Raw genomic sequence first — 17,547 nt, forward strand, 5'->3', positions numbered from 1 at the left:
AAATTGTCCTTCAGACGCTGGCAAGTCTTTTTTTGTTTTAATTTTTTTCTTTCTTTATTTTTTATTTCTTCTGAATAATTTGTGACCCAATGGGAGGCAAACACAGTGCAATGTGCAGGAGCAGGAACACACTTCAAATTTACATCTGCAGTTTCCAGGCTGCAGGGAAGATTCCTGGGTGACACTCTCTGTCCTGGAGTTTACACTGAGAGAGAATTACCTTGCAGGAGCCAAACCCTCCTACATTTCTTAGTCAAGGAGAAGAGATTCAGCCTCATATTTCCTTGTCCCTTGAACTTGTAACAATTTGGTGATCTTGGGCACAATCCTTCAAGACGCTGAGTATCCCTGTGGGCACTTAATCAGGACAGCTGATGGCTTGTGATGCTTCCTACGACTGGGTGCTTCCTTAGTTAAATTTAAAACACAAAACACTTTAAAATGCTCCTTAAAAACATTTTTCTTGGTTTTGGAATGATTTTTACGCTTTTTATAAAACCAGCAGCTGAAGAGGTATCTGTTAGCTGCTAGGTTTGTGTTATAAGCCTGGCTGTACACAATATTGCTGGGATGTACTTTTTGACTATTAAAGGCTCATTAAAAAAATTAAAGTCCCCACAATTTACAATATTTTCCATTGAAATAGCATGTTAACACATTTCTTTAATCAGTGTGTAACTGTCAAGGGAAAGAACAATTCATCTAGTATATGCATACATTAGGAAAAAAAAATTATCAGATTTAATTTTATTTGTTTTATATTCAGGGCTTTTTTGAAGGAATTCCTGCAGGGAAATGGTTAATCTATTTTTAACTAAAGCTTACTTTTGTAATCTATCCAGTGCTTAGAGTTCTGTCATTGATCTATGATTTATGTGATTTAAACCACCTCTTGGCTGTAACATTGGTTTCTATCCAAGATGCTGAGCTGAATACTAATTACGAGATCAAATTTATGCTGTTGGGCTAAGCAGCTGAAGGAGCTTTCCATGCAGGACTCCCTTAAACCACGCCACCGTTGAGCATTAGTGGAATATTTGGTGAGGGGGATGGGGGAAAAAGCTGGAAAAGGGAAAAAAAATACAGCAGGAAAGCTGAAGTGTCCTTTGAAAGCTTTATTTTTAGTTCTCTTGAATGAGTGCACAGTGCTGGATGCAGAAATTCAGTGTGTGAATATGCACATGGGGCTGTTTTTCCAGCAGAATCTCACTAATTCCCCCTAACGACTGGGAAACCCACTGAGAAAAGCCAAATGGCACCAGCGAGCAAACAAATAAATATGATTGAGGAGATTTTATTCCAAGATGTATTTTATGCCTTTATTTTGACAAGTATCACGTTGTCAAAATGATTTATGGTTTTTCAGAGCATACCAGTAAATGCACTGTAGGATGGGTCCTTACAGGAAGAAAGTCTGGGGAACAATAGCTTTGCTTTGCCTCTCCTTAAAGCATTTTTGCTGAGAAATCAGCCAAGAGCACCAATTTGATAGGAAACATAGGTTTTCTTCAGTAAGAATGAGTAACAATTCCATTCTCCTGCATCAGCTTTGCAGAGGATGTTGGGACAGCAGCAATTTTCTTGGGGGGAAAGAGAGTCACAGCCTGTTCCAACAGCTCAGAATCCAAACCCCAGTCTGAACAAAAATGAAATTTTCTATTGGAATTTTATTGATTATAATGACTTTTGAGAGGAAACATGTTCCAATGCACCATTTGACTCTCATCTCTGTCAGTATAATGATGAGGTGTTTCATTTTGATAGTGCTGAAATATTTTAGTTTGTTTAGGCTTCTTTAATTTTGGTTTGTTTATTAATTTATTTATTTATACTGTACTTTCCTGTTTCCCAGTTCTTTGCCTTATATTTTGTTCCAATTGGGCAACTGGAACATCTTCAGCCTCCCACTGCACCTCATTAAAATGGAACATTTCCATAAAATGCTTTCTCAAACTCAACTTTGCCGGAATCTTTTTAGGAACTTTTCAGAGGTCTTTTAAGAAACTTTTATGTTCTGCACTTGGGAAAATACTGGGATTTCTCACAGAATTCCAGACTGTGACCATTTCTCCTGCTTTTTTAGCTGGGGAGTGGCTTGTTCTGCCCTCAGGGTTTGGGAAATGCCGTCTTGGCCAATGGATCAATGTGTGGGGGGTGTCCTCAGACACAGAGCAGGAGAAGGAATCGGATCCTCTGCTGTTTTCCCTGTGATATCCGTGTTGCCACCAGTGAGGATCATTGTCTGGAGCCCCATTTGGGGGGCTGTGTGTCCCCTCCCCTGGCAGGGGTTCCTGGAGCCAGCAGGTCTTCCTGCTCTGGCTGTAGGAGGCCCTTTAGTGGGGAATTAGTTTCCTTTTATCCTTATTCTTGCTCGCTTTAAAAACAAAACCCAAAGCAAATAAAAAACCAGAAACAGAAATAAAGCAAACAGAAAACCTTGAAGAAGTTTTTTCCAAGGGCAGTTTTAGACTAACAACCTCTGGCTGTGTATCTATTGCTCATGATCTTCTTCATTTATTATTTCTCCCCTTTCTAATGTGGAGAAACTCATATTCAGTGAGATCCTTTTGCCTTTTCAAAATTCTATTATTTATAGTCCACTTGATGTCATGCTTGCTTTTAATGTGCATTGTTATAAACAATTACAATGGAAATAATCCACATTGTGCACATTTGGGGAAAAGCTTTTGAATATCCACATGTACACGTGATGCTGCAGCAGGATGTGCTTGGGGACAGTGTCAATGAGAGGTGCCACAGTTCATGATCCCATTTGTGTATTTTGTTGTCCTGTGATGCCATCATTACCTGCCCTCTCTATACCTACAGTAGATTCATCCCTAAACGCTGCCAGTCTTAAACGCAATGAATTTCCTTGCAGGCTTCAGTCTGCAAAAGGGACATTATTAAAATTCCTGGATGAGCCCAGGGACGCTGGAGGACCCCCAGGTTGTGCCTGTGATTGCAGTCAGGTCACTTTGCCAGCTGGCTGGAACCACTGGATATGAGACATTCCCTCACTGCTTCTGCAGGGAAATAATTTGCACTCTCGGTGATGTTGTTGGTCTTGAATGATCTGAGGTAAAACAACAGAAGTGAGGATGGGTCTGGAGTTAATTGCTGTCGTGGTCTGAGGGACTTCAAAGGGATGATTTTACCAGAAGCCTCATTAAATGGGTTGGATATTTTACTGTGCTGAACAGGTGGCTGCAGTGCTCCAAGGGGAAGTGTTTGAAGATGGGAAGCACCTCTGGGACTCTCCGTGCCCATGGAACCCAGGGCAGGGAGGAGCTCCAACTCCAGAGACTCCCAAGGTGGGCCAAGGGCTGGACATGAGTCAGGGAAGGCATTTGGGAGCCACAGACCCCAGGCCACCCCAGTGTGGTTCCCATCCTGAGCAGGAGCTGTTTCTTTGGAGCCTTGGCTTGTGGGACTGATGCTGTGGAAGGCACATGGGACTTGTGTGGCCTTGGGATGGTGGCTGTACCCATGGTCAGGACTCTGGATGCCATGGCAGCCTTTCTTCCCTCATCAGGCCTTGCCCTGATCTACGCCTGCCTCTTACACAGATTTGACAGAGCATAAACTCACTGAGGAACAGAGAAATCCTCTGTAAAATAGAATAAAGTAACATTCTAGAGGAAAGATATGCAATGTTTTGAATACGTATACATAGATACACGTATATATATACACACATTAAATATTTGTTCTGTTTTTCTTTTCTTTCTCTGCAGCAGAACTGCTAAATTAGCAATTATGGTTTTGGCAGTGACCTGATTTCAACTGGAAAGTTCAGAAACTAAAGTTGTAGTGATTTAACAGATCCGTGCGCTTACACCTGGGTATCTAGATGGGATTTATGCCTGATAGATAAGCAGGTATTTTGTAATCTTCATATATATATCAAGAGAATTTATTTCCTCAATCATCATAGAGTCATGGAACGGTTTGGGTTGAAAGGGACCTCAAAGACCTTCTTGTTCCATCCCCTGCCATAGGCAGGGACACCTTCCACCATCCCCGGTTGATCCAAGCCCCATCCAACCTGGCCTTGGACGCTTCCAGGGATCCAGGGGCAGCCACAGCTTCTCTGGGCAAGGGAATAATGACAAGGAAAATTCAGATTTTCTCTATCTCTACTTCCATAGGGATGCTCCCTAATCCCACAGATGCAAAATTGAAGAGTAAAAGGTTTGAGCTCAACTCAGGCTGCTGAACATTCAAGATGAGAAAAACCCACCACACAAATCAGTTTTTTGCCCTTGGGAATCCATTTATCAGAAACACCCAAAAAATGCTTCTCCTTAAGTTTAAATTCCAGCTAACAAACACCAGAGAAATCCAAACCACATCAGGCATTTGGGATGCCCTTCTTAAGGAAGCAGCAGCGCTGGAAGAGCTGAAGTACCTTTAAAGCACGTCTGGGTTTTCATGGAAAATGGATATAAGTTCAGAGATAATTTATAAAAGAGCATAGGAGCTCTGTAGTTTCTGCAAACCAGTGGAAATTAATAAAACCCAAGGCTGGCTATTAGATAAACCCGAGCAGACAAAGTGTGTGTAACTACCCGTAGAGGGGCTGACATGATGAATGATGATAGATCCAAACCCATCTGAAGTTCTTTAGGAATAATAGCAGCATAAAGTCATTTCTATGGGGTACCTAAACGTGCCTGAAACAACAGTGTATTGACAGTTGCATATTATGCTAAGAATGACAAGTATTTATGATTGGAAAGTGTCTGGGCTGGGATTATCAGTTTTTGTAAACCTTATCTGGCTTCTTTAATCTTTGATTTAAAGACCCATCCAGAGATTAAAAAAAGAGGGCTGATTCCTAGAGTTGTCCTGCAGAGATAGTAACTACCCCCTCACCTCATGACAATCAGCAGTGCCTGGTACCACACAGGTGTTTTCCTTCTGGAGGAGTGAATGTTTTCCTTGGGGAACAGCTGGGGAGAGGCACCTGTGTAGCAGGAAGGAGGGTGAGCAACAGCTCAGCTCAATTAAATTAATCTCAGCTCAACTAAACTCCTTCCTAGGACTGGGAAAGAAAAATCCTCCTGTGTGGTGCCAGTTGTGTCTAGTGAGTTTTATATTAATGCAATTGCAAATGTTGTTGAGTTTGCTGTTTGGGGGTCTTTTAAGTGTTTTTTTTAAATTTATGGTCACAGTAGTTGGGGTTAAATGTGGCAGCTGAAGAAAAACAATGGGTGTAAATGCAGAGAATGGACAGAAATGTGTGTAAGCACGAGGGGCATGCAGTGGAGTTCTAGAATTAAAATGCCTCTTGTGCAGAACTGCTGCCTTCCAGTTGTCTTTGTGCCTCTGGGGTGTTGTTGTCCTGTTCAAATGAGAGTGAGAGATTTTGATGTCAGGTTTCTCTGAGAGTACGACAAACACAACCTGCATTTGTCTCAGGTTTAGAAGGAGAGAAAGCCTTGTGCCATGCACAGATTGATTTCCAAAACCTGAGGGTTTCCCATTCTCCCTAACCTTGGCTAACACATTGCAGCAATGTGTTCTTTGAGCGTGTTGATTCTCTTAGGTCTGTAAGAGCCTTTGAGACAGAGCTAATTTTTTCAGCGTTGACTGTGGAGATTTGTGACTTCAGATGTGAATGTCCCTTTCTCAACCCTGCTCCAGTGACCCACTGCACAGCAAGTGTCTCACATTATAAAGTGCTTATTCACAGAGGGCTCTGACCAAGGCTATCTGGAGGGTGGGAGATGCTTTCCTGGCAATGGGATGTGAACATCGTGGGGCAGATCTTCAGCCGGGATAAAAGTCCTGCTCGGTCTCTGCAGCTCAAAGGACGTCTGTTAATTCATGTGGAAAATTCGCGACCCCGGAGAGATCACAAAGTTCAGTGTCCTTGAGCGAGTGCCACACTTTGCAGTCAAGATCAAAATGTCTTTCTCCCTCGAATTCCCTTGAATTTTGATTTTTCTAGAAGTTCTTTAAATTGTTTTATACTGAAACCTATGGTATTATCGAAGAAAACTTTGAGGAAGGCTCTGTGTGTTCTTCCCTTTCTCTTTTATTAAGTTATTGAATTTCCACACTGGTAGGAATATGGAGCCCTGAAATCTCACCTGGATCCTTTGCTCATAGTCTGTGCAGATGTTGAGCTCTGGTGTGGCCATTATCACCATAGCAACCATCCGGGACTTTATTTGGTTATCCTTGAAGAGCCTCAATCTTTGATTTCCAGTTTAATTACATCAAGAATTTGAGGAACGTCTCTTAGCTGGAGGATTTTGGAGGGCAGACCGGGAGCTGGTTTGCTGCCAGGGATGTGTTCTGGGCACTTTTCTCTTGTGTTTTGGTGGAGTATTGAGAGGTGGGATTGCCTTGTGCTGGAGCAAATCCCCTGAGGAGAGGATTTGCAGGCTCCTTGGCATCGGTGCAGTGCAGCCAAGCAGACTTCAGGCAGTGCAGCTTTCCTCCTCTCCTTTGGAGAGCAGCAAGGTACTTGGAAAAATGAATCATCTCCTGGCACAAAATCTTTCCTCCCTTTCTGCAGGAGTTTTTGTCTTCTCCTTGGGGCATCAGACTGCTGATGGTTGTGCTTGTTCACCTCTCAAGACACAGGTCATTTGACTTGAATTCAAGCCAACTATCCCACGAGGGTGATGTGCTGTTGAGAGGAGCATCACCCTGGGGACAGAAGGGACCATCAGCGTCACTTCACACACCTGGCTACATAGGAGTTGGGGAGAGGTGTAGGAAGCTTTTGCTATTGTCCCCAAATGCCTGTTTTCAGCCAGGGAATGAGCCCTTTGTCCATCATTCAGATGTGTCAGAGGATCTTTTTCTTCCTTTTCAATCCCTGGTCCGTGCTGGAGGTGATGATGGATGTGGAGTGCAGTCCCGTGAGGGTACCCTGTCATTAACACCAGGGTTCCTTCCCCCTTGATCCAGCCACCAGGACCTGAGTGCAGCTGTGTTTCACAGCCCTGCCATGTTTGATGGAACCTGTTATTTGTGTGTGATTCTTTCCTCATTTATTTCTTTATTTTTAATATATTGCACAAATGCATGCAAACACATCTCAGAGACCTCCCCCCCTCCCCATCAGCTTCTCATCACAGCTTCTGCTGGAAGTCAGGCAAAGTTATCTTTACTACTGTGAATTTTATCAACTTGAAATGTAAACAATTAAAAAGAAGTGGTTTCAGGCAGCAAGGTGGCCCTTGAGTGCTGCAGTCAAGTGTTGCATTTATGCACTGAACTTTCAATATTTTTTTTCACATTATTTTCTTGCACTCATTGCTTTATGTGAGGCCATGGAGCAGATGAAATGAACCCTTGGGAGGGAATGTGGAAGCTGTTGGTGTACAAAATGCTGTCAAATGGACAGAGGTTTATTATTTCCCTGCCCAGCCCTTCCAATCTTTTTGGTTAATAATGATTTGCCTTATTACATAGCAATCACAGAAATGATTGAAATGGCAGAAAAGCTGAAGTTTGAAAATCTGAGTACTCAGTGTGGGAGAAAACTTTGCTCTTGAGAAGGTCTGTCACCTTTCCTTTGACTTACAAAGGGTTTCTCTACAGAGATCAGTGTTGGAAAGGTGCTGGGAGCATGGCACAGTCCTGAGAGGCATTTTAGATAAATCCAAGTTTATTGATAAAAAGATTTGTGAGTGGCTGTTCAAGAGCAATCTACTGCTCTCTGAAGGAGAGAACCTGCTCTCTGCTCTTCACAGGTGGGAGGTTCTGGCTGGGGTGAGACCCAGTCTCTGGTGTGCTCCTCACTGGTGCAGTGGTGATTCCCCCCATGGTCCTGGGGGTGACAGGGGACACCTGTGCCAGCTGTGCTGCCCCTGCCTCCCCACCAAGTCCCTGGTCTGGACTGGGTCAAGAACCTGAAAGCCAAGACCTGTTCCTAGCAGCAAATCCATCAAATATAAACCCTGTACTTATTTGAGAGCCATTCTGTTATTAACAGAGGGACTTGATGGTCTTGGAGATCTTTTCCGATATAAGTGGTTCTGTGATTAGCAGCATTCTTAGAGCAATTTTAGCACATAATTCCCTGTTCCCAAAGGTGACCCCAGAGCAGGTGATCCCTGCGGCAATGCTCTCCAGGTCCTTCTCCTTTTCCCAGCAAGAAGTTTTAACTCCAAGCTGATGCCAACCCTGCTGCCTCTGCCAGTTCACTTTGTGTGATGCATTTCCTAATTTGTGCTATTTTGACCTTCTCCAGCAGAAGGTGTGGTAGTCCTTCAGTGAAGGGCTGTGGAAGTGCCCTCGGGTCCCTCTCCCTCAACCAGTGAGTGCCCTGCTTGAAATGCTTCCTTTCCTGTTGCCTAAAATTCAGGATTGCTTTGCTCTGTGCAGCCACATCCCCCGGCCAGCCAGCAGAGCTCCTTGCAGCCAGCAGGCTCTTCTGGAGACTCAGGCTTCCTGGATTCCATTAACATTTTGTTAATGAAATAGTGCTTTGTCAAAGAGTCTTGAAAACTTAAAAGGGTATTTAAGCTTCTTCCATGAGTCAATACCATGTAATGTCAACATTACCACGAAGGGATAATTCAGAGATGTCACACAAAGCTTGTGTTATGCCATTTGCAGTCTGGCAAAACAGCTCAGCATTTATGTTGTTTAATCCATCTCCAGAAATCTTTTGTTCTGAAAAAGTTTGAGATCAATCTTGTCAGTATTTACTGACACAAAGCTGATGTAAGTCACTGTGCTCCTATTGACTTCATCTGAGTTGTAACGATTTACCCCAGGCTCGAATTAAGCCCAAATTAGGCATATGAAGAACTCAATACCAAAACTTTTAAGGAAGATGGAACTGAATGGCACAGGTCTTGGAAATGAGAATGTGGATGGAAGTAGAGTGAAGCAAACAGTTTGCAATAACCTGGGACAGTACAGATACAATTTGAAGAGACTTAAAGAAAGATAACCTTATCTAAAGCTATGCACTGATGAAATACTGCATTTCCCTGGCTAGAAGGAAAGAGGAAATACAGAACTGGAGTTCAGATCTGAGTGCTGCCAGTGAGACTGGGGGCGTGGGGACTGAATTCCACAATGCACGTGGCTGCAGTGTCCTGGGCTTATGGTGCTGTCACAGCAATTCTGGTCAAGGTACACAAAAGCTTTCTTCCATTTCTCCTCTCTTTCTTTTTTTAGCAATTCTGTAATCATACCCACCACAAAAGGAATTTGTTTCATCCTCCTGGACACTGCAGTGATGCTGTTTGTTGTACTTTTGTACTTTTTAATCCTTTTCCATTAAAACTCTCTCTAATTGATGTATTTGAATACAGTGAGCGGTGGCCTCAGCTTGCTTTGAAGAAAATAGACTGCCTTACTTCCTCCTTGGCTGAATCCAAAATGCTTTCCTGTGATTATTTCTTGGCTGTGTTAAATCTATTTCCCTTTCAGACTCCACAGATATATGGGGTCAACCCTGCAATATCTGAAGTGATGCGAAGTTCTTTAAAACTTCATATATTTTGGTGGCAAAGGTTTAGCATTTCATTCACATGCAGGATTTTTGTTTCCAACCAGGCATTGTGGAAACAGACAGCATCCCAGACCTGTGGAGGAGCTCAGCAGGGGGAGAAAATATTCCCAATGTCGTGTTGCTGCTGGTGGCTCAGGTATGCCAAGGTAATTTGCAGGTTTTTTGGGAGTAAGGGATACTTTCTGGCTTGATTGCACACAGCAGGAAGAAAAATAGCGTGAGGCTCTTCATTTGTACTTTTATGCTATTTTACAACCCAGGAAACATTTGGGGCATAAATGGATTGCTCTTGCAGCCTCCTTGCTCCAGGTGAGGTCAGAGCAAGAGCAACAGGAGTGAGGACAAAACACGGACAAAAGGAATCATGTTGCAAAAGCAGGGTTGGAAACCCTCTGAGAGCAGGTTTGAGCACAGTGTGTGTTCCTTACAGTGTGAAGAGGCCTCAAAATGCTCTTCTGGAGAGATGCCTTGTCCAAACTGGGCTGTAGCTGTGTATGTGCAGCTCGAGCATAATTTGGCAATTAAATTAAATTTTAGCATTATCTTACAGATCTCAGTAAACTTGATCAGGTGCTTTTAAGGAGTAATGCATTTGCTAAGTAGAAAAATGTGAAAAAATCCCACAAATGTTACATAAGAAGAGGAATCAGACATAAAGTTTATGATCCATCTTGGCCTGCTGTTATAACCCAAATGTGGAGGGAGCACAGTGAACCTGAAACATCACAGTCAGCACTGCAGCAAAATGAAGCATGGCAATGGAGGGGATGTTTAAATTGAGGTTAAAAGAAAAACAAACCCAGGGACTTCTAATAAAAAGAAAAAATTGATATGGGGAGTAATGCAAGTGTATCTGTGAAGTGCCATTCAGGCACAGACTGTCCCAAAGGCTTTACAGCTTTTAATAAAAATACAATGTGAATAAGAGGAGGCTGAGAAAGCAGTGCAGGATGATGTGCATTTTAATCTAGTATTTAAAAAAAGAGAAAAAAAGTCCTTGGAGACAACAGAAACTGAAGAACTGTTACAGGTGGGAGAAACTGTACAGAGGTGGGATTCGTGTCTGGGGTGTGGATGTTGGAAGGAGGAGGAATGTGGCCACATCAGGTGTGTGATGGGAGCAGGGAGAGAGACCCTGCTAACTCAGTGCAATGGGATTAAATCCCAGAGATGCCACTGGCCTCTCCCAGTAGCAAAGAGGAGATTCCCTTGCAGATGCAGAGCTACTACATCTCATAAAACGAGGTGTTACAATGACTTAATCGAAATAGTTTTTAGAAGTATCAAGTGTCTGTTACAAAGACTCCACAGACAATCTGTAAAACCATTATGCTTCTGTTTCTTTACAAATCCTTTTCTGATTTTCTCAACCTCATCAATGATATTAAACATCTGTACCTGAACCTGCATGTCCCCTCGTCTCAGTTCTCCGTGTCTAAATTTCAGACAACAGAGTTTTCTTCTGTACTTTTCTATATTTCCTGGGTAAGTGGTAAATTCTGGGGCAAGCAGCTCTGAATTACTCTGTGTTTAGACAGTGCCCATCCAAGCAGAGCCCTTATCTTATCTGGGGGCTTCCAGGTCTGACCACAGAACAGGTACTTTCTGAACCAAGCAAAATATTTCCTCCCTATGGCATTAAATTGGGTAATTGAAAGAAATCAGTGTTTTTGCTGCTCCATCCTGTGCTGAACAAGTGTTTATTGTAGTTTCCTTGTTTCAGGCAGTTTGAACAGAGGTCTGTGGTGGTCCAGCTTGTTGGAAACTTTTGTGCTCAAACCAGGAGGATGCTACAGCTGGAGCTAATACATGAGTAAGTTTTCTGGAGGCCATTATGTCTCCCGGGGTTTTGAGGTTTTCTCTAAAGGAGACATTGCTCTGTGTGTGAGGGAGTGAGAAAGAGCATCGCCTCAAGGGTTTCAGTTATCACACTGTCTAAATATCCCTTATTTTTAGTTAGAGTCTTCTGAATATGAGATCCCACTTACAGGTAGGTGAAGTGACCTCTTTGGGTTTGAATCTGCTCCTCTCTGGCGGATGCAAAGCTGCAGCTTTGAACAGGAGCCCCCTCCTGCTCTGTGCAAAGCTCTTTGAATTGCCCCTGATAGGCTTCTAAGGCTCCCCGGTTGCATGTGAGGCACTTTGAAGATGAATACCCAGAATGAGGGAAACATGAAACAAAACTGACTCCCTTATGTCAGAGTGAGCAGCAGATTCCTCAAAGACCTGCAGCACAATGGTGTTCTTTGGTGGGTGAGAGGAAATAGCCTGTGGTTCACCAGCTCATCAGAGCAGAGTAAAATTGCACAGGGTTGTGCTTTGGGTGGTAGAGCAGCAAAAGAAAGGTTTTGGGGGGCTCCACAATATTCAAGTCTGGCAAAACTTGTTTCAGGTTGGCTTCATTGGGTCTCACTTGATGAAGGGAAATTTATTATTATTAATTTTTCTTCCCCCAGAAGTTTGCTGTGTGTTCAAGGTGACAGATGTGCCACATCTTCTTGAGGGGGAATATTTTCCTTTGTCTCCATGAAAATCCTCATCCCAGCTCCTTAAACTCTCAGGATCCACCATAGTTTTCTGGTACATTTTGGTGGTGACCACCCACAGTCCTGGGAGCTGAAGGGCCCTTGGGGGGGTGGCACAGCTGTAGGAAGTTTTTTGTTATTCGCCTTATTCCAAGTATTACTGTGACAGTTGGCATGAAAATATCCATTAGTGTCTTTTTTAAACCTGATGGATCAGTTCTTCTGGCCCCAGTGCGCGATCCAAAAGTTTTCATTAGCATCAGATGGATGAACCCATCTCTTTGAGCAGTTAATGGGCTTGTGATGCAAAAAAATGGAACTGGTATCTCAGGAGAGACTGGGTGTGGGAACAGAAGGGAGGGGAACAGGAAAACAGATTAAAAACCACCAAGAGAGATTTGTTAATAGTGGTTGGAGATATTCTTCTCACCTGTTCCGGGTGACTGTTCAAATGCAGATGTGCGAACTCCTCTAAAGTAAATGAGGAAAAGCAGAACGCTTTGGGTCATAATTCTTTTCCATATGTGATAGATCCCACTTCCTTCCAATCAATTAATTGCATCCTAAAAACATCTATTTCTCACCATTGACTTTAAAGGGATTTTAGATGAGTGGCTCAGATATAGCTGTCTACACAGTAAGTGATTAAAGTTGGGTTAGATGAGCTGGCAGACTACACGGGGTTTTTTTCTTCCTTCATGCCAACCCTAAATCAAAAGGCATCTCATCAGAGTATTATAAAATACAGCCTTCAGAGGGAGAGTCTTCTACTTCCATATTCTGGCATCTGAAGGGAGGAGGGAGACTCCCATCAATTTAGAGAGAGGTAAAGATTTCATCTCCCTCTAGAAATCATGGCCATAATGGGAAATTCAGACATTTATGAGACCTGCTTAGCCAAGGCAGAGCTGAGCATGTGGATGTTTCTGTTTGTCTTTGTAGTGTTGCAGCAAAAGCAGGATGAGAGATTATTTTTAGGGGTTATTTTTGATCTTTTTCCCCCCCCTCTTTGATTAAGTTAATAGCCCAACTTGTACCTGGGGAGGGGCAGACACAGTCCATGTGACCTCATAAAATAAAACCTCTTATGAGCCCTCTCCCTGTGACAGCAAAATGGGGATAAACTGGGAAATAGGGCTGAATGCAGGTGTTTATTGATTGGGAACCTCCCAAAGAAGCATTTACCAATTCACCAGAGAGGAGTTCTCACAAAAACCTCTTGCAAGCTGTGCCTCGTTTATGTTTGAATTTTAAAACCAGGTAAGGTTGTAAGAGAGATGAGCAAGTTACTGGCAACTGGTGAATATTTCCCTTGGATTTCAAAATTTGGCAAACCTTGAATATACTATAAATACCTCTTACATGCCATAAATATCCATATATTTTAAGGCAATGTGAATTCCAAGGACAAGAGAAAGCAGAGCAAGAACTGACTTAGTTTTAAATCAGAACGGGAAGCGCATTTGTTTCCTCTAAATGTTAATTTCTCAACATAATGGGTAAAGTATCAAATTATTATTTAAACCTACAAATAAAGTGCAGGTCCCTTTTCTCATCTCTAAGTAATGTTCTCCTGCCAAAGGATAGGCATGGCTGTATTTTTTCCTAATGGAATCTGCATATTTTTGCCCTGATAGTCCACTGCCGAATATTGATGGTGCAATAATTGGCTCTTTATTGGTATATTGTGTTTTCTTGGAGATTTTTCGACTTCCTGCAGTAAATCCTTTTCGAGTTTTACTCCTTTTATGGTTTGGTGTTTACAAAAGTTGATAATTCTGCTGGAACTGCAGGACTGTGAATAAGACTCAGGATTTTGATTTGTTATATGTCATGTATGGGTAGCTGGTATCTCTCCTTTTATCTTTTTTAGTAGAAATATCTCAGTTGTTGCTGTCTATATTTAGCAGGAGACCTCAATCTCTCTCCTCTATCTGTTTTCTCCTATTTGTCCCTGGCTTGAAGGGTTGGTGGCACTCGGTGGTGGATAAATGCAAGGAAATCTAATAATGCCTTTCTAATATACCCATTTATCTGCTATCATATTTTATTTTAACTCTTCATGCAACTGTGCAATCATTGCTCCGTTGCTATAATTGGATTTCAAAGCATATTTGTGCCATTTAATTACATCTATAGCTTCTCTATAAGCGTATTCAGAGTAATTAGTAATCTTCTACTTTTTAGTGGAATTATATTTTATATCAACTGTGCTCATTTTTCTCTTCAAATTCTTCAACACATTTGCACCAGTTTTGCTTTTTGCACTGGAATTTCTGGCATAAATAATCATTAAGGTTTTTTTTTTTTTTCTCTCCCCACTGTGAATGTGAACAGAGCCTAATCCAGCTTTCACTGGAGTCAATGGTAATCTTTTCATTTCCTTCAGTGAAAACTGGATCAAGTTAATAGATTGCAAATTGCATTCAAGGCAAAGTCACATCTTATCATAGAAATAGTTGTGTAGCAGCTCCTGGGGTATTGATGGAAGGTGCAAAATTGATTGTTTCCATTTTTTCTTACTGGATATTTTATAGATTCTCTTATCCAACTTTATTAATTTTTTAGCCCATAAGTTAGGACATTGCAAAAACATTTAAAAGATTCATTTTAACCTGATATTCATGACAAATTAAAAACTTTTCCTCTTGAAGAATTTTTTAAGTGGATCTAGAACTTTGCTTTCCAGATCCCAAGTTTATCTGTTCATCTCCACTAGGATGCTTGAAACTGGGCATTTTTAAGTTTTAAAAATATTTTGTCTTCATTTTTAATTGCAAACCAAATATTTCACAATTTTTTTTTTTTTGCCAGATCTCTCATTTCAGAGCTGTGTCAGTTCACGGACAGAATTAGTCCTCTTGCTGCTGAATATGAAAACCTGCAAGCACTTCCCTCTAAAAGTGTAATTCCAGCAAATTACATTCCCAAGTAGGCAGAAATTTATCATGTTCACTTTTTCCAACATGTCAATTTTGCCACTGTGGGGTGGTAACTATATGTACTGAGTAAGATCTTTATTTTTTTAAACAAAATTATTGCTACTGGCTCGTTGAGGAGTTATTTTTCTCTCCTGCACCGCTCCCGCTCTGTTGATTAGAGGTTTGTTGCTTTGGTAATGTGCTTCTCCTCCAGGCTGTTAATGATTACAGACACCTCTCTAACCTGTAATTTTGGGGGAAGGTTACTGACAAGGTGAGATGACAACAATTGTAATTGTTTTTATGGCTTAGAAATGTCCTTCATCTTTGCTGGCCACGTGTCAGGACTCAGGATTTAGAGTGAAAGTGGAGCTGATGCCCAGAATTAGAGACACTTTCTTGTGCTATTTATTCCCAAATTGTGCCATATTGTAAGGTTAGAAAGAACACTGTGAAAGACAGTAAACTGTTATTTAATTCTGAATGAAACATCAATGCAAGTGGTGCCTATTCCATCCCCAGCAGAAGGTGACTTTGGGAGGTTGAGGATGGAGCCCCTTGGATCTCCAAGGAAAGGTGCTCATCCTGGTGTGATTTTAGAGCCTCAGGAATCTTTGTGAGCTGGAGCATCTTCAGTTTCAAAAGGCAGGATAACAATTATTTGTTCATCCACCCTCTTGATTGAAAAGAGAGAAATTGAACTGTTTGCATTGGAGATTTTGTTATGTTTCCAGCATAGAGAAGAGTTGTTTATGAGCCTTAAAAGGAAAAAAACCCTTAACTACAATAATTTCATTACTAACCATTTGAATGGAGCAGCATGAGCACCCAGGCACCTGAAATTCCAACCTTAAATCCTGCAGTTCTTTGCATGTTGTGAGTCGGTGCCTCACTACTGATGGGAGCCACATTCCCACGTCACGGGGACACTCCTCATCAGAGGCTGGATTTTTCCAGTGGATGCCTATGAGCACTTTGCTCTGAAATTTTGTCAAAGAATGACTGGTGTTTTGTCACTTTAAAACCATGGAAACATCACAATGTTCTTTTAGAAATGACTCCAGGAATTAATTGCAAATGACTTATTAATGAAACAAATACTCAGCTGTCACTTGAACCAAACTCCACGATCCGCTTAATGATTATTTTTTGAGAAAACACTTTTGTGTTTGTTTGATCTGCCTCGTGCTAACAGCAGTAGGAAAAGAGAGAAGCATTTGGTGTCGGAGTGGAAACTTGAAACTGGAGAAAAGGAGAGGAAAAACATCAGCCAATGACTGGGATATAGGTGAGAAGGCCAAAGAAAGAGCAGATCCCTAACAATTGCGTTGGAAAGCTGCTCCCCCAGGCAGGCCTGGTTGGGTAATAAAGGTTAAATCTGGGGACAAACAGGGGAATCTGGCAGGGAAGGGTTTCACAGTAACATTAATTCAGCCACATTCCGTGTCTTGAAAGTGAGCATGAAAGAATTTACCTCGTATGGGGTGAGTAAATGTTTGCAAACCGCAGAGAGACTCTCAAATCAATGTGAAATATCAGCTGTAGCTCTGCAAATGACAATAAAAATAAATGCTGCTAATTAGGGAGCGTGCATTCCTCACGGCTCTGGCATTGGTCTGGGATGCACGACCAACCTTCCCTGCCCAGAACTGTGTGCTGGACCCATGGACCTTCCTGGGTGCCCATGGGCCACCCAAGGGAGATTTTTCCCCAGGCAGCTCGCTGAAGCCGTGCATTTTCCCAAGAGTTCCCCTTTGCAAGGGCCAGATATAAATAGGTAATAAAGCCTTTCCACGGCTGCTGTTTACAAGAGCAGGAACACGGGGCAGGACACAAGTGCAGCACATCCGCCCGCCTTGGGAACACATCTCAGGTGTCCTTCTGCTGGTGCTGCTAAATTATTTACCACTCAGCAAGCCTGTGCCTGCGTGAGATACTGAGAGGAGGGAATCTGAGGTGAAACCCCATCCGTTTACCCAGAGCTGACACTGGAATATTCATTATCACATTAAATCCAACCGCAGTGAAAATGAAGGCTTCCGTTGATTATGTGCTTGCATAAAAGGCTTCTTTGGTGGCAAGCCCGTGTGCCAGAGATCTGAATATAAAATCTAGTAAGTGGAAACCATTTTTTTTATGGTAAATTTGCCTTCTTGGAAGTTATGAGACTTGGCAGGTTTAAATTATGTTTTAAACCTGCGGTGGATTATGTGATTTTTCTAACTGGCCGCAAGCAATACGAGAGGAGCACACACCACCCCAATCCCAGCCACAGGCCTGAGCCAGGATTTCCAACGCAAATAAAAAAGAAATGCAGATTTTATATGCAGGAATGGTGCATATTTATGTCAGTGCAGTGTTGATTTGGCAAGGTTGGTGGGGAGGTCTCCCCTTTGCGAGTGCTCAGTCTGCACTCACCTGCCTTTCCCTGTCCCTCTTCATCCTGAGTTTGTGCTGGAGCAGAGCAAGAGCACAGCTCAGAGAGGGGTTTGAGGAGCCCATTGGATTTATGATTGTGGAAAAGTAGAGGAAAATACATAAGATTAGCCAAAAAAGACATGAGGTTTTTTCTTATCCATCCATCCATGCTTGCTCCTTCCCCAGCTTCCTC

General features: G+C 42.3%; 1 long non-coding RNA gene across 5 annotated transcripts in view; it reads left to right on the forward strand.

The window, feature by feature from the left end:
- Positions 1 to 17,547, forward strand: part of LOC108448717 — a 77,298-nt gene that overhangs the window by 41,662 nt on the left and 18,089 nt on the right. For 4 of the 5 annotated variants that reach the window (XR_001864698.1, XR_001864704.1, XR_001864700.1 and 1 more), the window contains 2 exons: positions 9,535 to 9,636; positions 11,214 to 11,303. This is a non-coding gene — a long non-coding RNA (uncharacterized LOC108448717). The remainder of the gene's footprint in view (positions 1 to 9,534; positions 9,637 to 11,213; positions 11,304 to 17,547) is intronic. The other variant, XR_001864701.1, reaches the window with a different exon arrangement.

This window comes from Corvus brachyrhynchos, unplaced genomic scaffold (assembly GCF_000691975.1).
Source record: "Corvus brachyrhynchos isolate BGI_N302 unplaced genomic scaffold, ASM69197v1 scaffold220, whole genome shotgun sequence".
Taxonomy (NCBI): Eukaryota; Metazoa; Chordata; class Aves; order Passeriformes; family Corvidae; genus Corvus; species Corvus brachyrhynchos.